General features: G+C 35.6%; 1 protein-coding gene across 1 annotated transcript in view; it reads right to left on the bottom strand.

The window, feature by feature from the left end:
• The window catches only part of Ttll7 (tubulin tyrosine ligase like 7), a 132,898-nt gene extending 116,032 nt beyond the window's left edge, over positions 1–16,866 (bottom strand). The window contains exon 1 of the mRNA XM_010613737.2: positions 16,847–16,866. The gene's annotated coding sequence lies outside the window, so the exon portion shown is untranslated. The remainder of the gene's footprint in view (positions 1–16,846) is intronic.
• Positions 16,867–16,991: the final 125 nt, after the last annotated feature.

Consider the following 16,991-nt stretch of genomic DNA (forward strand, 5'->3'; position numbering starts at 1 on the left):
GAAAGGTCACAGTGGTGAATTAAAATTTCTACAGTCCTGATTTTTTTTCTCCTTCAAGCACAAATTCTGTCATTGGAAAAAATACTGTCAGCAATTTTTTTTTAAGTAATAGGCTCTCTTTATTCATTTTCAAAAAAAAAAAAAAAGGCCAAACACCTAAAGCTAGAAATCTATGATTTATATGAAAATCAAGCAAAAATGATGTTCTATTTACAAAGATAGCTAATTCAGGACGTAATTCCAAAATGTCACACAAGTGCTTTCTTGAGAAAGTCACCATACTTTGTTTGATATGCAGCAGAAAGGCCCTTTGCATGTTTTTCATTGAGTAAAACAGTAAGAAAGCATTGTGCTCTGATTTGGGGACAAAATAAAATAGATTTACTTTCCCCTGCTCCTCCTTTTTACATGCTCCTAACCACATGCTTACTAACGCCCCTCCAAATTATCCATCAGGCAATGAAATGGGGCATCTCAAATATGGGAGGAAGAAGGCAGATGACTAGAACTTCAAGATTTGACAAACAACAACATTCTGGGTTTCTTTTATCTCCTCCTGTATGTTCCAGGTTGGGCATCAGAGCCCTCCAATATACAAGTAGGCATAGACAAGAAAACCCTGGTTTTTCTGGACAAATAATAGGAAAAGAATGTCAAGCAGAGATGCAGTGGCAGCCTATGCTCCCATTTCACAAGGGAAGAAACCTCAGACAGCCTGATCGCTTAGCTGGAGCGGTGTCTTGTTTTCTCTCTTCCCTTTACCGAAAGGCATAAGGAGACCCAGGCTCAGCACGTTCTGTCTTTTCCTCATCTCCAAAAAGGTGGCAGCCCATGGAAATGCTTTTCACTCTCATCTCTACAGACAGCTTCAGCAGATATGAACAGAATCCTCACGAGTACCCCAAAATGAAATTGCAAAGTACCACTGCTTTGGCTCTAAAAATTTAAACTGTCATCAGAACTGAAGTATACAAGAATAAGCCAGAACCTACACACTAAATCTAAACACGGTGACTACCTCCTAAATATAAGGGTTAAATAGGATTGGCAGTCCCTAACATAATAACTACAACATCAAGGATACAATCAAATTCATTTATCGATGAAAATCCAGGAAAATCACAATTGAATGAGAAAAGATGCCAATATTAAGATAAAATAGATACTGGAAAGGTCTAACAAGAATTTTAAAGCAGTCTTATTTTTAAAATATAATGCTTCAGAAATCAATTTTAAGTTCTCTTGAAACAAATGAAAAAATAGAAAATCTTAGGAATTAAATAAAGGTTATCTTAAAAGAACCAAATGGATGAGCATCGTGACACAAGCCTTTATACTTTGCTACTCAGGAGACAAGAGGATTACAAATTTAAGGTCAGCCTGGACAACATAGCAAGAGCCTGGCTCAAAAAATAAATAGGATGGTGTGTGTATAACTCAGATTAGTAGAATACACCTAGGTTTGATCCCCACTAATGGAAAAAAAAAAGACCAAGTGGAAACTATAAATATGAAAAACACAACTTAAAAATTTAAAACTTGATTGATGGTTTTAATTATAAAATGGTAATGATGGAATACAGAACCACTGAATTTGAGACAGATCAATAGAATTTACTCAAATTGAAAAACAGTGGGAAAGAAGGCTGGGAGAAAAAGACTCCAGGATCTAAGGGACAATAATTTAAAAATTAACATTATTAATTATTAAGAGAAAGTCAGAAAGTAGTGCAGTATTTAAGACACAATGGACGCAAACTTTCTAAATTTGTCAGAAAGACAGCGAGTCTCCAGATTTAAGAAACTACGTGAAATCTACACAGGATGAATTCAAAGAAAAATACATCAGGATACATCAAAATTATATTTATTAAAACTAAAGCAGGGCTGGGGATTTAGCTCAGTGGTTCTGCCGCCTGCCTCGAAAGCACAAGGACCCAAGTTCAATCCCTGGTACCAAAAAAAATTAAAGCAAAAGAAAGAAATCTTTAAAATAGGCAAAAGAAATAATATACTATCTATAAAGGAACAACAATTCAAATGATAGCTAATATTATCTCTTCTGAAACCATCTCATCCAGAAAGACTGGTCCTTTTCCTAAGGGCTAAAACTCAGTAACATTAATCCTGTCTACAATAACTGACAAAACTATTACCCTAAAAAATTAAAAAGACACTCTGTACGAAAGAAAATGATGTTACTAGCACTGATAGAGTGATATAAGGGAGCCTTCTTAGCAAAAGAAATAACAGAAGTCTGAGTCCTCCAAAAAAGAAAAGAGAATAACAGAAAGGGTAAAAATAGAAGTATACGTAATCGATTACCACAAACCTCAAAAAATTCTTTAATCATATTTTATGGAAAAAGCAAAATGTAACACTGTATGTAACACTGTATGTAACAATGTATACAGAGTAATTTTTAAAATTATATTTAAAAAGTAGAAAGAGTAAAATATCTTAACTGAAAGTATAGGTTCCTATTCTTAACTTAAAGTGGTTAAATGTCAACAGTAGACCATGATAAGAACCCCACTAAGAAAACTGTGCAAGGGCAACCTACTTTCCCAGTATCTCCTCCTGCCCCTCTCAGGCAGGCGCTGCCTTTCCCTCAATAAATATTTGTTGGGCCGGAGATTTAGCTCAGTGGTTCTGGCGCCTAACTTGAAAGCTTAAGGACCCGAGTTCAATCCCCGGTACCAAACAAATAAATATTCCTTACTCTTAAAACTGTACAAAATGTCATAAAAATCACAAATAAATTAAAATGTAACCCTAAAAAGTGTCCAAATAATCCACAGAAAAACAAGAAAAATAAACAGAGAACAGAAAATAGGAATCAAAAAAAAAAACTTGACTTAAATATTAATGATTATTTTAATTGTTAATGTTATAAAAGCATCAGTTAAAAGAGTTGGCACACTGAATTTAAAAATGCATCTTTGTTTGTTTTTTTTTTTTTTTTTTTTTTGGTACTGGGGATCAAACTCAGGTCCTTGGGCTTGCAGGCGGCAGAACCACTGAGCTAAATCTGGCACTAAAAATGCATCTTGACTATATGCTGTCTACAAAAATCTCTTTTCCTATATAATGATATAAGTAAGTTAAAAATAAAAAGAAAAATATGTATCAAGCTAGCATTAATTTTTAAAGCATTAAGTATCAATTACTATCATATATAGAGTTGAAAGGAAATAAAAATATTAGAGACAAGAAGGGCCAGGGCTGGGGATTTAGCTCAGCAGTTCAGTGGCCTGCCTTGCAAGCGCAAGGACCCGAGTTCAATCCCCGGTCCCCAAAAAACAAAAAGAAGGGCCATTACAAAATGATAAAGTTTAAATGACCAGTAAAATAAGGCAGTCCTAAATGTATATGTCCCAACCAAAAGAACTTCAAAATACATAAAGCAAAAACTGATAAACTGATAAAGGAAAAACAGAAAAATCTGCAAATGTAGTTGAGGACTTCAATACTCTATTCTCAGCTATTAAAAGCATTACTAGACAAAAATATCAGTAAGAATATAGGAAAACTGAGCAGTATCATCAACCAATAGGATCTGATCAACATTAGAACATTAATCAAAAATAGAAAAATACACATTCTTTCAAAAGTCCATATATACTCTTGTGACTCATAAAACATATTTAGGCAAATTTAAAAGAATTTATACCATATAGAGTATATCCTCTGAGTAGAATTAAATGACAAATCAACTCAAACTATGTTTTCTGAGCCACATCAGCCAGATATGATAGTGTATGCCTCAGATTCTCAGGAGTCTAAGATAGGTTTATCATTTGAACTCATGATTTGGAGACCAGCCTGGGCAAAATAGTGCCATCCTATCTTTAGGAAAAAATTCTCAATATTGGTCAAAGGAGGCAGGGTGTGGTGGCACATGCCTGTAATCCCAGAACTCGGGAGGCTGAGGCAGGAGGATCGCTGTGAGTTTGAGACCAGCCTAGACTACATAGTGAGTTCCAGGTCAATCTCAACTACATAGTGAGATCCTGTCTCAAAAAAACCAAACAAACAAACAAACATGGGTCAAAGGAGTCTCAAAGGAAATTTTTTAAAAAATATATGGCACTGAATGAAAATAAAAACAATATATCACAATCTGTGAGATACAGGCAAATCCACATTAAAAGAAAAATTTAGAGAACTTAAATGCTAACAATGGAAAAGAGAAATAACCTCAAATCAATAAACTAAGTACCTGCCTTAAGAAACTAGAAAAACACAGCAAGACCCAAAGCAAGCAGAAATAAATTATATGTGTGTGTGTGTGTGCGTGTATGCAAAAATCAATGAACCTGAAAACAAGTGAATAGGGCAAAAGTATTATGAAAAACAAAACTAAATAAAGAAAACACAAAAAAGAAAGGATAGTCCATTATGTTTATGAATTTAGATACAAAGATATTTAAAATTTTGTAAATTGAGTCCAACAATGTATGTGCATGTGTGTAACATATATATGTATGTAAATAACGTGTGTATAGTCATGACTAAGTGAAACCTACTCCTTATGTGCAAGGCTGATTCAATACTTAAAAATCAACCAATGTAATCCACTGCATTAACAGGCAAGGGAAGAAAAATCACACACTCACATCAATTGAGAAAAATCATGTGATGTAATTCAACAACCACTCAGTATTATCTAGGAACGGTGCACTAGGAACAGAGGGGAACTTTCTCAACCCCACACAGAGCATATTATCTCTGTATCTGTGGGGGACTGGTTCCAAGACTCTCCATGGATACCAAAATCTGTGGGTGCTCAAGTTCTATATGTAAAATGGTGTAGTATTTGCATATAATCTATACATATCTCCCGTATTCTTAAGTCACCTATTATTTACAATACCTAACACAATGTAAATGTTACATAGTTAATATACTGTATTGTTCAGAGAATAATTACAAGAATGGAATTTGTGTACATGTTCAGTACAAATGTGTAATAGTTAACTGCTGTGTCAACTTAAATAAGAAATGCCAAACTGATTGGCTTAGCACAGTTCTGGTATGATTCGATGATTTACTAAAGCAGAAGACTCACTTTGAGTATGAGCTGCATCAACAATAGGCCTGAGGCATGAATGGAATAAAAAGGGAAAGAAGAAGGAAGTCTTGCTTCGTTTCTTTAGAAGAACTGCAGTCTTCACTTGTGCCTTGACATCTTTCTTCTAGCTTTCAGCCCAGACTCTTCGGCCTTCCATCACAGAACCTTCGGATTCTTGATACAGACTTTCATGGGACTCTACACTGAGCTCTAAGCCTTCAGCTTTTGACTGGATCCTTCAGATCTGCAGTGCACAGACAACCCTTTTGCATTCTTTACACCTGACTCTGCAGAGGGAATTGTAAGCCTGCCTTGTAAATCTATATAAAGACAGACAGACATTCCTCATTTAATGGCCTGCCTGTTTAATGACTTTTTGGACTTACAATCCACTACTTGGACTTGCAACCCATCTTTTTTTCTTGTACAGTTCTATATATCTTGTTTATAGAGACTCAATGTCTTTTTTGTACTATAGGTATACCTTGCTTATACAGTAATTTTTGTTGATTGTACTATATATTATAGTACTGTAGTTTTATGTTGTCATACATCATACTACTGGGCCGGGGATTTAGCTCAGCGGTTTGGTGGCCTACCTTGCAAGCGCAAAGACATGAGTTCAATCCCCGGTACCACAAAAAAAAAAAAAAAAAAAAAACATTATACTACTGCATGATAACATGATCATCTACATTTTTAAAAAACTAAAAAATTTTCAACCTCTGGGAGAAAAAACTGAATTCAGAAAGATTGCAAGATACAAGATCAAAATACAAAAACAACTGCATTTCTACTTAGTGAGGCAAAAAGCAAAATAAAAGAAAGATGACAGCAAATGAAGATAGACTGTGGAGATAGGATGGGGGATCTAGTGATGGGGAAGACAGGATGCAGGGGTGATGAAGAGAAAAAAATAGGGATGAAGATATGATATGTACATGTACCGATTCCCCATGATTAATGTATTCATTATGCATAGAGAACAAAAAAGAAATAAAATAAAATTTTAATTCAATATTATTTATAATTGCTCTAAAGAAAATTAAACACCTCTGCAAATGTCTAACAAAGTAGATACAAGACCTGTATAATCAAAATTATAAAGAATAAGGAAAAATTGAATAACAAACATCAACTTGAAACAATACCAACAATACGTTTTTTAAACTTCTAAAGATAACCAATGCTAAATAAGAAACAAAAGCAAAAATACACAAATGAGACTACATCAAAATAAACATTTTAGTTCATCAATAAAGGACACAATCATCAGAGTAAAAAGGCAACATACAGAATGGGAGAAAATGTTTGCAAATTATACATCTGGTAAGGAATTAACAACTAAAATACATAAAAACTATTAAAATTCCACACACAATAAACACCTCAATTTAAGAATGGGCAAAGGACTTGAATAGACATGTTTCCAAAGATGATGTATGAATGGCCAATAAGCATATGAAAAAATGCTCAGCAACACTAATGCAAATCAAAACCCCAATGAGCTACCACTTCACAAAAATACTAGAAAATAAAGTTGGTAAATTTCTTAGTCATTTATTTTTCTCATTGCCAAGACAAAAATACCTGACAGCCAAAGTTAAAGGAAGAAAGGTTTATTTCAGCTCACAGTCTGTACAGGTTTCAGTCCACTGTTGGCTGGCTCTAAGGCAGTGTGGCATGGCAAAGGGGCAGAGAAGAGACAGTTAATGACATTGCAGGCAGAAAGCAGCAAGAGCAGCAGCAGCAGCCTGTCTCTCCCTTACATCCTTTGTAGGCTTCCCACCTTTTGGGTGATGACACCAACACCAAGGATGGGCCATTATCCACAGCCAGAGCTAGGCTAAACGGATCAGTGGACTGAGTTAGTAGTTACGCATCCTTAATCTCAGTATCACACACACACCATCGATCTAGCCACCTGTGAAAGCCCCATGTATGACTGCCTGAGACTTTCGGGGGACATCTAGATACAAAACATAACAGTAAAGGTGTGGTACAATCAGAATTCTTGTACACTGACGATAAAATGAAAATGGTGCAACTACTATGAACAGTATGCAAATTTTTCAAAAAATGCAAAACAGAACCATGTGGTCCAGCAATCCTACTTCTGGGTATAATTAAAAAAACAGCTGAAAAGTCTGCTGTGATTCTGATGGGCTTTCCTTTGTATGTGATTTGTTTCTTTTCTCTTACTGCTTGTAGTATTTTGTTCTTCTGTTGGGAGAAGATTTCTGGGATCTTGATTATTATATGTCTAGGTGTAAATTTTTTTTTATTGTAGCTAGTTGGGGTCCTATATGCCTGTTATCTGAGTGTCAAATTCTTCCCCTCTGTTTGGGAAGTTTTCTGTCATTAATTCTGCAAACAGCTTTTTTAAGTCATTTGTATTTTCTCCTTCTACTTCATGGATTCCTATCAGTCTTATGTTATTCTTCTTTGCATCATCTAGGAGTTGTTGGATGGATTTCTCATGATCTCTTACTGTTTTTAAGAGACCTCTCTTTTCATGGTCACTGACTGCAATCTTATCTTGTATATCTGAGAGCCTATCTTCGCATTCTTTTATTCTGTTGTGTACACTTTCAATAGAGTGTTTAATCTCCTGGATATCTGTTTGAATCTGTTTTATGGATTCCATTTCTTTCCTATGTTGGGCGTTTATTTTTTCCATTGTGTACAGGGATAACACATCATACTAAATATGTAAGGTCATATCTACGTGGGTTTGATTACAGAAACTAATAAAGTATTCTCTAAATAATGAAAAAAGAATAATATTAGACTATAAGAGTGAGAGGCAATTTAAATATGTTCAGGGACCATTTTCATCTCCAGAATTAAGGATTATTTTGATGTTACATCATTGCCTTTTCTCTTTTACTTTCCTTTTTAGTTTTATTTTAGAATTCCCTATTTTTAATGTTCATACAGCGATTTCTTTAACTGAAATACCGAATAGTTTCTTTGGTGTGAAAAACTATAATAGTACACAGGATCCTAATGAGACAATTAATAATGTGAAATAGGAAGTAAAGGGCTAAAGGTGTAAGGAAAGTGGGAAGGGTGGGGGAAAGGTAATAAGGGAGAGGAAAAAAATATGAGAAACTGAAAAAATGGAAATAAAGTGTTTGTAAATGGGGAGGGGAGGAGGGGGTGGAGGTAGGGCAGGGACAAGGGGAAAAATGAGAATCAAGACCTATTATGTAAAGGTGCAGAATCCCAATGACGAATGTAATTGTATTGTATACCTAGATTGTACCAATAACCTCAATAAAAAGAAAAAAAAATAAAAAATAAAAAAACAGCTGAAAGCAGAGTCATGAAGTATTTTCAGGTCCATGTTCACAGAAGTATTATTCAAAACAGACAAGATGTAGAAACAAACACAAATAGACACTGACTGGATAAATGAAATGTGATATGTACATACAATGGATTATGTGCCTTAAAAAATAAATTCTGACATATATTACAATATTAAGCGAAATAAGACATTTACAAAAAGACAAACATTGATTTTACCTATATGAGGAATCTACCATGTCAAATTCATAAAGTAAAATAGCGGCTACCTGGGGCTGGAGTGAAGTGGGAGGAAGAGTAAGCTACTTAAAGGGTGTAGAGTTTCAGATATGCTAGATGCAAATGATATGCAGATTTGCTTTACAAAACAAATATATGTTATATACTATTGGACCATATACTTAGAAATGGCTTAGATGAAATTTTGTTACATATTTTTATGCAATAAAAATTATACTGAAAAAAAAGAGTTTTGAACAGTTGGCAGAAAAAGTTATCTTTGTGGAATGCTTATAAAATATCAAGAGTTACCCAAATAATTACATAAATACCAATATTTTTACACTATTCTGAAGGAAAAAGTCACTATAGTAGTCCCAGGATGAATTCCAAGACTTTCCCACTGGATGGCTGAAACCTCAGATAAACTGGTCACTATATATACACTTATGATAAAATTTAAATTCTAGATTAGGTACAGTTTACTGAAATTAACAAAAATAACATGATTATAGCAATACACTATAATAAAAATTATGTAAATGCACTCACTCTCACGTATGTTCTCTTTACATGTCTTGTACTGCAGAGCTCAGTAACTTCTACAGATGATTTTTTTTTTTTTTGCCTTCTTAGGTTGAGAATTTGTATCTTTTCACTTGAAGGACTTTGCAGCTTCTCTTGAAATTATCCAAACTGAACTGCCAGCATCCTTACTCTTGTGTTTGGAGCCATTATTAAATAAAATAAGGGTTATGGAAATGGCCACTAGGTGACAAGTGTAGGAGTGGGGGTAGTGTATATAGCTTGAACACACTGAATAACAGGAAGGACTCACATCCCAGGATGGACGGAATAGTAGAGCATGAAATTCCATCATCGTTCTCAGAATAACATGTAATTTAAAATTTACAAACTTTCATCTATGAAATTTTATATTTAGTAGTTTTGGGCCATGACTGACCATAGATAACTGAAACCATGGAAAATAAAACCATAAATAAGGAAGAACTACTCTATATTTTCTTCTGAAAAGATAAGATATTCACTTTCACATTACCAGATTACGCAGTTATATAAGGACAGAAAAATATTTGGGCAACACTGCTAGATAATTTTACTTGGAGATCTAAGTCTTGATATTCAGATTATTATACTCAGCACATTTGCTTAACTGTGTTCCCAGCAGAAGCTACATGTTAGCACCCTCATGAATTCATTATCTATATTATTCTGATTTTTATAGACTTTAAAAACAAAATTCACAGGGGCCGGGAATTTAGCTCAGCGGTTCGGTGGCCTGCCTTGCAAGCACAAGGACCCAAGTTCAATCCCCATTACCAAAAAAAACAAAAAACAAAAAAAACCCAAAATTCACAGATACTGTTAAGCACCAGATGGAAATTATATGCCATACTATATGACTAATGGAGAACATATTTAATTTTTAATTCTTAGTCAAAGATAAAAATATTTCATGAAATATACACCCAAGATGAATTTTTAAAAGAGAAAATGCTTCTTTTGAAATGACAACCCCCATCACTTCTCGGCCTTTTGGCTAAGATCAAGTGAAATGACAACCCCAAAACATATGTAATAGTAAATGTTTCTGCCAAAAATAAATATCTCTTTGGCACCGATTCTTAACAAGTGAAAAAGCTTTTGAACATACATACGGTCTACTTAATTTTGAGAAGCACTCACTAATCCCTCTCTTTCAAATTTCCTTGAATATTTTAAGATGTCTATTTTCCTTAGTTGAATGTGGCATGTGCCTCAGTGATTGTGATACACAACTTGTTTATGTTTTCCAAAAATAACAGGTTTGAATGTGTGTGTTGTCCAAAGAGGAAGCTGAGGTGAACTGAAAATAGATGTCAGAGATTAGCAAAAAGCATTCAATAAACCTCAGAATTTATTTTTTCCTCAAATATCCTACATGAAGTAAAACCCAAAGGACCATTCAATAATCAATGAAAATCATTCCTTTATATATATAAAACAGTAAATGCTAGCATCAAGTGTCAAAATTAGTTATCTACAAGAGGCAGTTATAGAACAATTTCTAATCCTACTGATTATACATACTAATTTTACCTCTTTTTCCTTTCTAGCTCTCTTCTTCACACTCTTAAATGAACAAAGCAATGCACACTAATCTTTAGAATTCTACATTGAGACATGTTAAGTAACTCAATATAATGTCAGATGTTATCAAGTCTAAAGCTAAATGGAAATGTCCCCATCTGGTTTCATAAATATTAAACTAATTACACAAAGTGCTCAGTTTCTATCTTTCTTCTCCACAGAACTATCATAGTTTTTGGTTAGCTGCAGACTGTTCTAAAGATAGAGTGAAATGTATGCTAAAATTATTGTCCTGATCTTTTAGCAATCACTATTAATTTTATATATGGTCTATTTGGTAAGTACCTTGAAAATTTAGGTTTTAAATGATGATGATCACAAAATTACACGGCTGCTACCTTCTACCAATGCTCTATATTTATAATGTAGTACAACCATATCAATTAAAACAGATTTTACACAAGTAAAGTTTAAGCAGAGTCACTTCACTTACAAAGAAAGCACTACCTGAATCAAGAGCTTTACCTGAGCAGCTACACAATTCTGATCAAAAGATAGCCTTGAAATTGTCTTAAAGTTGTTGCCTGAATTGCTGCAGTTCTATCTCCAAATCTACAAATGCTCAATTTACTTAAAAGACAACTTTGCTGCACGTACACTAATGGAAGAGGAAGGATAATTTTTTTTTTTAAATAGGCTCTCGCCTTCTCAAATTAGCTGTGGCACCTGTTCACATTTTGCAACGCAATGGATAAGAAACGTCCAAAAGCAATCCTTTGTCAAATATAATGTTCCATTCCACATGGCTAGGCAGAGGGACAAAAATACAAGCTTGAAAGCTCAGTGCAATTTAGACAAAGCAAACAATGTGTATGGTTCAGCACACCCAGTGGACTAACCATATCATCAATTTCCTTTTTTTAAATTTATTAAAGATTGCAAACATACATGACAAGAAAGGAAGATACTAAATAAAACTTTCAAATATACGTATATATGACAGCAAAAAAAGGATATGAAATAAACAAAAATGTATGCAACAGACTGATAATCCAAATGCATTACTAGTTTGATATGATCTTCAAACATTATATGTTCTTTCTCATTTTCTTTTCGTATATTTTTGAAATATTGTATTTACAAATAAAACAAAGTTACATATTATAGTTGAAAAACTGTCCTCAAAATTTTATGATTTATAAACTCCTTGGTTTTATTAATTTGATAAATATCATATGCTTGTTGATTGTATCACTTACATTTTCTAACAAAACTTTCCACAGAAAAGAAATATACTCATATTTGAAATCCAAAAACAACTAAAAGAGTTCAAAAAGGAAAACATTCTCAGAGACCTTAAGGCCAGCCCCAGCAAAGATCCAGTGACCACTTGATCATTTAACTCTAAGCCTTCAAAAGAACATAGGCCAACCAGATACTTTCAAAGCAAAAAGTGAAAGAAAAAAAAAGAAGAAAATGTATCACTCACCCTCCCAGAGCCTAAACAATCCCAGTGCCTGATCTGTGTCAACTTCTATGTGTACAAAGAACAGGAGTGTGTTAAAAGATAAATGTCAAGTGGAAAATTAAGGATAGTGAGCATAAACAAGCTAGCTTATTTAAATTTAACTTTTCTACTTTTAACTCTAGGGAAAATGTTTGCTAAGCCTGCTTCAAGTTTGACAGATATTGCCTGAGCAAAATGAAAATAGATGTACTGCCTTCTAAGAACTTAAGCAAACTTTTTAAAAAGAGGCCCCAACTAAACACAGAACATATTCTGCCTCAAATATGCTACTCCTCTTAATGTCTACCTCCATCAGAAATCATCTCCCAGGGGACCTGAAAGAGACGGGGACTCATTTTGTAACGTGAGGCTTTTTTCATGTTTTATTTCAGGTCTCCTCAAGACTGATGGTTTGAGACCTCAAAGTTACATTCCTTATCCCTTGAGTCCCTTTCCATGGTACTCAGAGACACTGAATGACCTACTTGCCTCAGTGGATTTCCAGTCTCCCAGCCCAAGGCAGGCAGAAGTAGGTCCCAGAGCAAGCTCAGGTGAGTGCTTGAGGAGTAAGGAAGGGGCCCAGTCAAAGCACCTGTTCAACACTGGGCCCCTGTCCTTCCATCACAAGGAGCAAGTGCTGTGCGACAAGGGAAAGTGGGCACAGCGCCCCTCTTCCAGGAAGGGAATTTTCTCTGGTAACTAGAGACTGGGGACAAAGGGGAAGGAGCATCCGAAAGCTGGGAGATAAGGTCGGGAATGTTACGCTTCTCCCAATGGCTGCTGTTCTCAAAGATCATCTCTGGAAAATGTGCTCAAGGGAGGACACAAGTCTTCAGCCTGTTGAGTGCCCCTCACAAACATTTCTGTACCTTGCACTCAAGGCCTGTGCTTAGAATTATGCAAAGGTCCCTATTCTTACCCTCAACTATGTAAATTCTGCAAATTAAGAATAAAAGAGTAAGTTCATATCAGTGGTTTGCATTATCAGGACACAGATCTAGGAATCCAGTACAAAAGGACAGAAGCTGACATTTCAAGGAGACAAACATGGTATTTGGTTAGGGGCAGGAAGGTGGGGGTTTAAAGTCACGTTTCACAAATACAACCCCTAGGGCCTGAAAGTATTCTATCACATACCCCTCTTATCTGGCTATGAATTCCTGTTCACCCTCACCAAACCTGCTTTCCAACTTGTATTTCATCTCTCTCTTCGGCAGTAGCAACTTTCCAACTTTCGCCCAGTTCCTATGATTTCGTTAATCCTTTGTATCAAAATAAATCGTCTGAAAGAGTGTAACTGAGGAGCCACAGATAGATCTGGGGGTTACTAGAATCCAAATACTCTATACTCACATATAAATGTCCCAAATTAAATATACAGTAGTTTCAAAACATACATAAAATAGTCTAACACTAAAAACTCATAGTCTATACTCACAGATTCTATTTTAAGGAATTTTCAAAATAAAAAAGCTACGCCCAAAGATGTTCATCACAGTGTTATCAAAAACATACTGACAATGAGGGATGACTAAGAAATTCCAGCACAATTACTAATAGAAAATTGTGCAGACATTTTAATAAACTACTGCCCAGTTGTAATTCAGTGAAAACTAATACTATAGAATTTAGAGTAAAAAAAAATATATAAAGCAATATAGCATGATTAAAAGAACATATAAAAAAGAGTAGAAAAAATCACAGTATTAGTAACAACTGTCTTCACTTGATAAGACTACGGTAATTTTCCTTTTCATATTATTGCAGTTTCTAAATTTTTTGTAATTGATAATTGGGGCAGGGACTTTGAAAAAGGCAAACTTACTTGGAATGTGAAAATTTTTACTTGTGTTAAGAAAACTTTTTGTGCATTTAGTTGACAAATTCTTTTAGAACCAGGAAATGCCCCATCCTCTGGAAGGGTCCTCTAGACAAGGATATGTAGAACATGAATGGGGAAATTTGGCCTGCTCAAAAATCTACACCTCTCTAATTACCAGAGCAAACACAGATCTCACGACTGACATAATCTGTCACTATGCTCCAAACAGTGTCAGAACACTTCTCAGCTGAACCTTTGTCTGGCATTCTCCCGGCCTATGGAAATCCTTCCCAGCTCTGAGACTGACTTAACTCATTTCCCATGAAGGCTTTCCTCATCCTCTGATCACCCACAGTCTGGCTCTGATCACTTTCTTGATCCTTTGACTATTTTCTTTTCTTAAGGTATTGTTATAGCCATTAAGTCTACACCACCTTTTGCATGTATTAAGCCTATTCTAAGTTCCTTTGTTAAATGGTCCTGAATAAATATCTTGCACAGCCATGTTGGTATTATATTCAAACTCCAAATGATGTTTTCCAGATAAAACATGCTCCCTCAAGTACAAAGAAAATTGCAAAGGATGGATTTAAAAGGGACAGATCTTTTGCAATATGGAACAAGGGCAGCGAGGGGTGAGGAGGAGAGATGAGATAAAGACAAGTCATGTACAGAAGCCTAATAACTGAAGTTAATAAATAAACATATATGCCAAAAAATGAGCTAAAACATTTAGTATCAACAAGGGGATAAGGGAACTGAAGGAAGAGGGGAGAGCGAGAGGGAAGAGGATTTAAAAAAGAAACAAACTGCAATATGTACACGTGACCACTCCCCAAAATGATCATAAACTACATGAATTGCAAAGATGTACTGATAATTTTTTTAATTATTAAAAAACATGCTGCCTCTGCTTAAAATTTTTCCTGCTGACCATCTACCACTAGGACACGTACTTCCTACCTCTTTGTATTGTTTTTGTTTTTGAAGCAAACATTTATTGGTACATTTTAGATACACATCATAGGGAATACGCACCTGTACATAATACATCCTGCCTCTTTTTTCCCACCCCACTCCATGCCCCCTCCCCTCCCTGTACACAAAAGCTTTGTTTCTATTTTTCCCTCTATTTGCAGTTTTTTTGTCCTTTCCTTCCTCCCCCTCCCTTGTTCCACCCTCTTTCTTTTTAAATAGCAATGAAGCTTTTTTGCTAATTCATTCATATCAATTCTGCTGTTTTCCCTGGGATTCATCAGAATGGACTACAAGATGCCTCACCACAGTTCCGGGTATTGCCAATAGCCATACGAAGAAAAAATAAATGACCTCCAAAGAATCAACCTGAAAACTATTACAGGACCCAACTTCTCTTACTGAATAGCAAATACAGTTTTGTGTCCGTAAGGTCTCTGGCCTATCAATATCCTAACTAACTTAAGCAAGAATTCTCCACTATTAATCAGTTTGATATTTTAGAAATGATGGACTAAATCACTATGTTCCTCCTGCCATCGAATACTATGTCAGTACTTAGAGAAAACGAGCATTTGTACTATAGCAACCTGCCTCCTGCAATACCAACAAGAGTTGCATACTTAAGAGAAAATCCATAAATCATAAATGAAAGCCAGTCGAATGACCTACCAAAAGAGAAAGGAAGACCTAGCATTCATTATTTCTGCAGAAAGAGCACAGAGGTCAAATAATTGATTTTGCTCTGCCCTTCCTAGTCAACAAGCTCCATTTTACTACAACATGCATATTTATTAAATGAAAGGCAACACCTAGGGTAAACACTTGCCTCAATTCCTCCACTTACTTAGTGAGTGATCTTGGACCTTCTCTGTATTTCAGCTCTTCAGTCTATAAAATGAAATTATTGTTTGCAATAGCAAATCACAAAATTGTAAGGAATCAAATAACATGGTTTGAGACTGGGTTTATCTGTGTAACTCCTTGAGCTACATAACTAATAACAAAAATAAATAACAATAACAAACGTTAGCGGGCGTGGTGGCGCACACCTGTAATCCCAGCTCTAGGGAGGCTGAGGCAGGGGGATCGCTGTGAATTCAAGACCAGCCTGGGCTACACAGTGAGTCCCAGGTCAGTCTCAACTACAGAGTAAGACCCTGTCTCAAAAAAACAAAATAATAATAATAATAATAACAACAACAACAACAACAAATGTTAGCTAAAGTTTAAAACAAAAAGATTTTCAGATTTCTTTTTACTGTCCTGACTGATTTCTCCAAGACCTGAGCATCCACCATATAGCACTACCAAAAAAATGTGCTGAACATCTCTTGTTCTGACCCAGCTCTTCTATGTAGTTTGTCCAGACATTATTTTTTGCTAGATGCTTTCTAAGAAAACAGTATTTTTCCATATGGTTCAAAAATGCTCTTTCATAATAAAAGAATGAAAACTCCACTTGCAGGAAGTTTCCAAGTTGTCACTGTTGTTATTTGATAGCACTCCTGGGAAACTTAAGTCTGCGCTTACTATCTAATACTGCATGAACTTGTACACCTGGACCCATTACTCAGCGATACTGTGGAAGGTCCGTTTGGAGTCAGGAAGACTTGCGTTCAAATTCCTACTCCGTGACCGTCCGAGCGTAATTTAACATCCCTGCTCCTCACTTTCCACATTTGGCTCTGAGTTGTGATGATTTCGTGAAATACTATATATAAATGTAAGAGCCTAGCACCTGAAAGTATTATTTCCCATCTCCCTCAAATCTTAAAGCGCCAGGACCGCTCAACCCCACCCTGAACGCAGGGCAACTCCGACAGTCAAGGAAAAACGCCGAGACCTGAAAGTGGCTAACCGCAGGCACCCAAGGCTGCGAGCCGCGGAGGAGCGGAGAGGAATCTGTAACGGCCCCGGACCTCACTCGGAGGCGCGGAAAAGACGCTGAGCCCCCACACTTTCGAGAGCGCAGCGACAGCGCGGGAGCC

The sequence above is a fragment of the Fukomys damarensis genome, unplaced genomic scaffold (genome assembly GCF_012274545.1).
Source record: "Fukomys damarensis isolate Sample0158 unplaced genomic scaffold, DMR_v1.0_HiC HiC_scaffold_33, whole genome shotgun sequence".
Classification (NCBI taxonomy): Eukaryota; Metazoa; Chordata; class Mammalia; order Rodentia; family Bathyergidae; genus Fukomys; species Fukomys damarensis.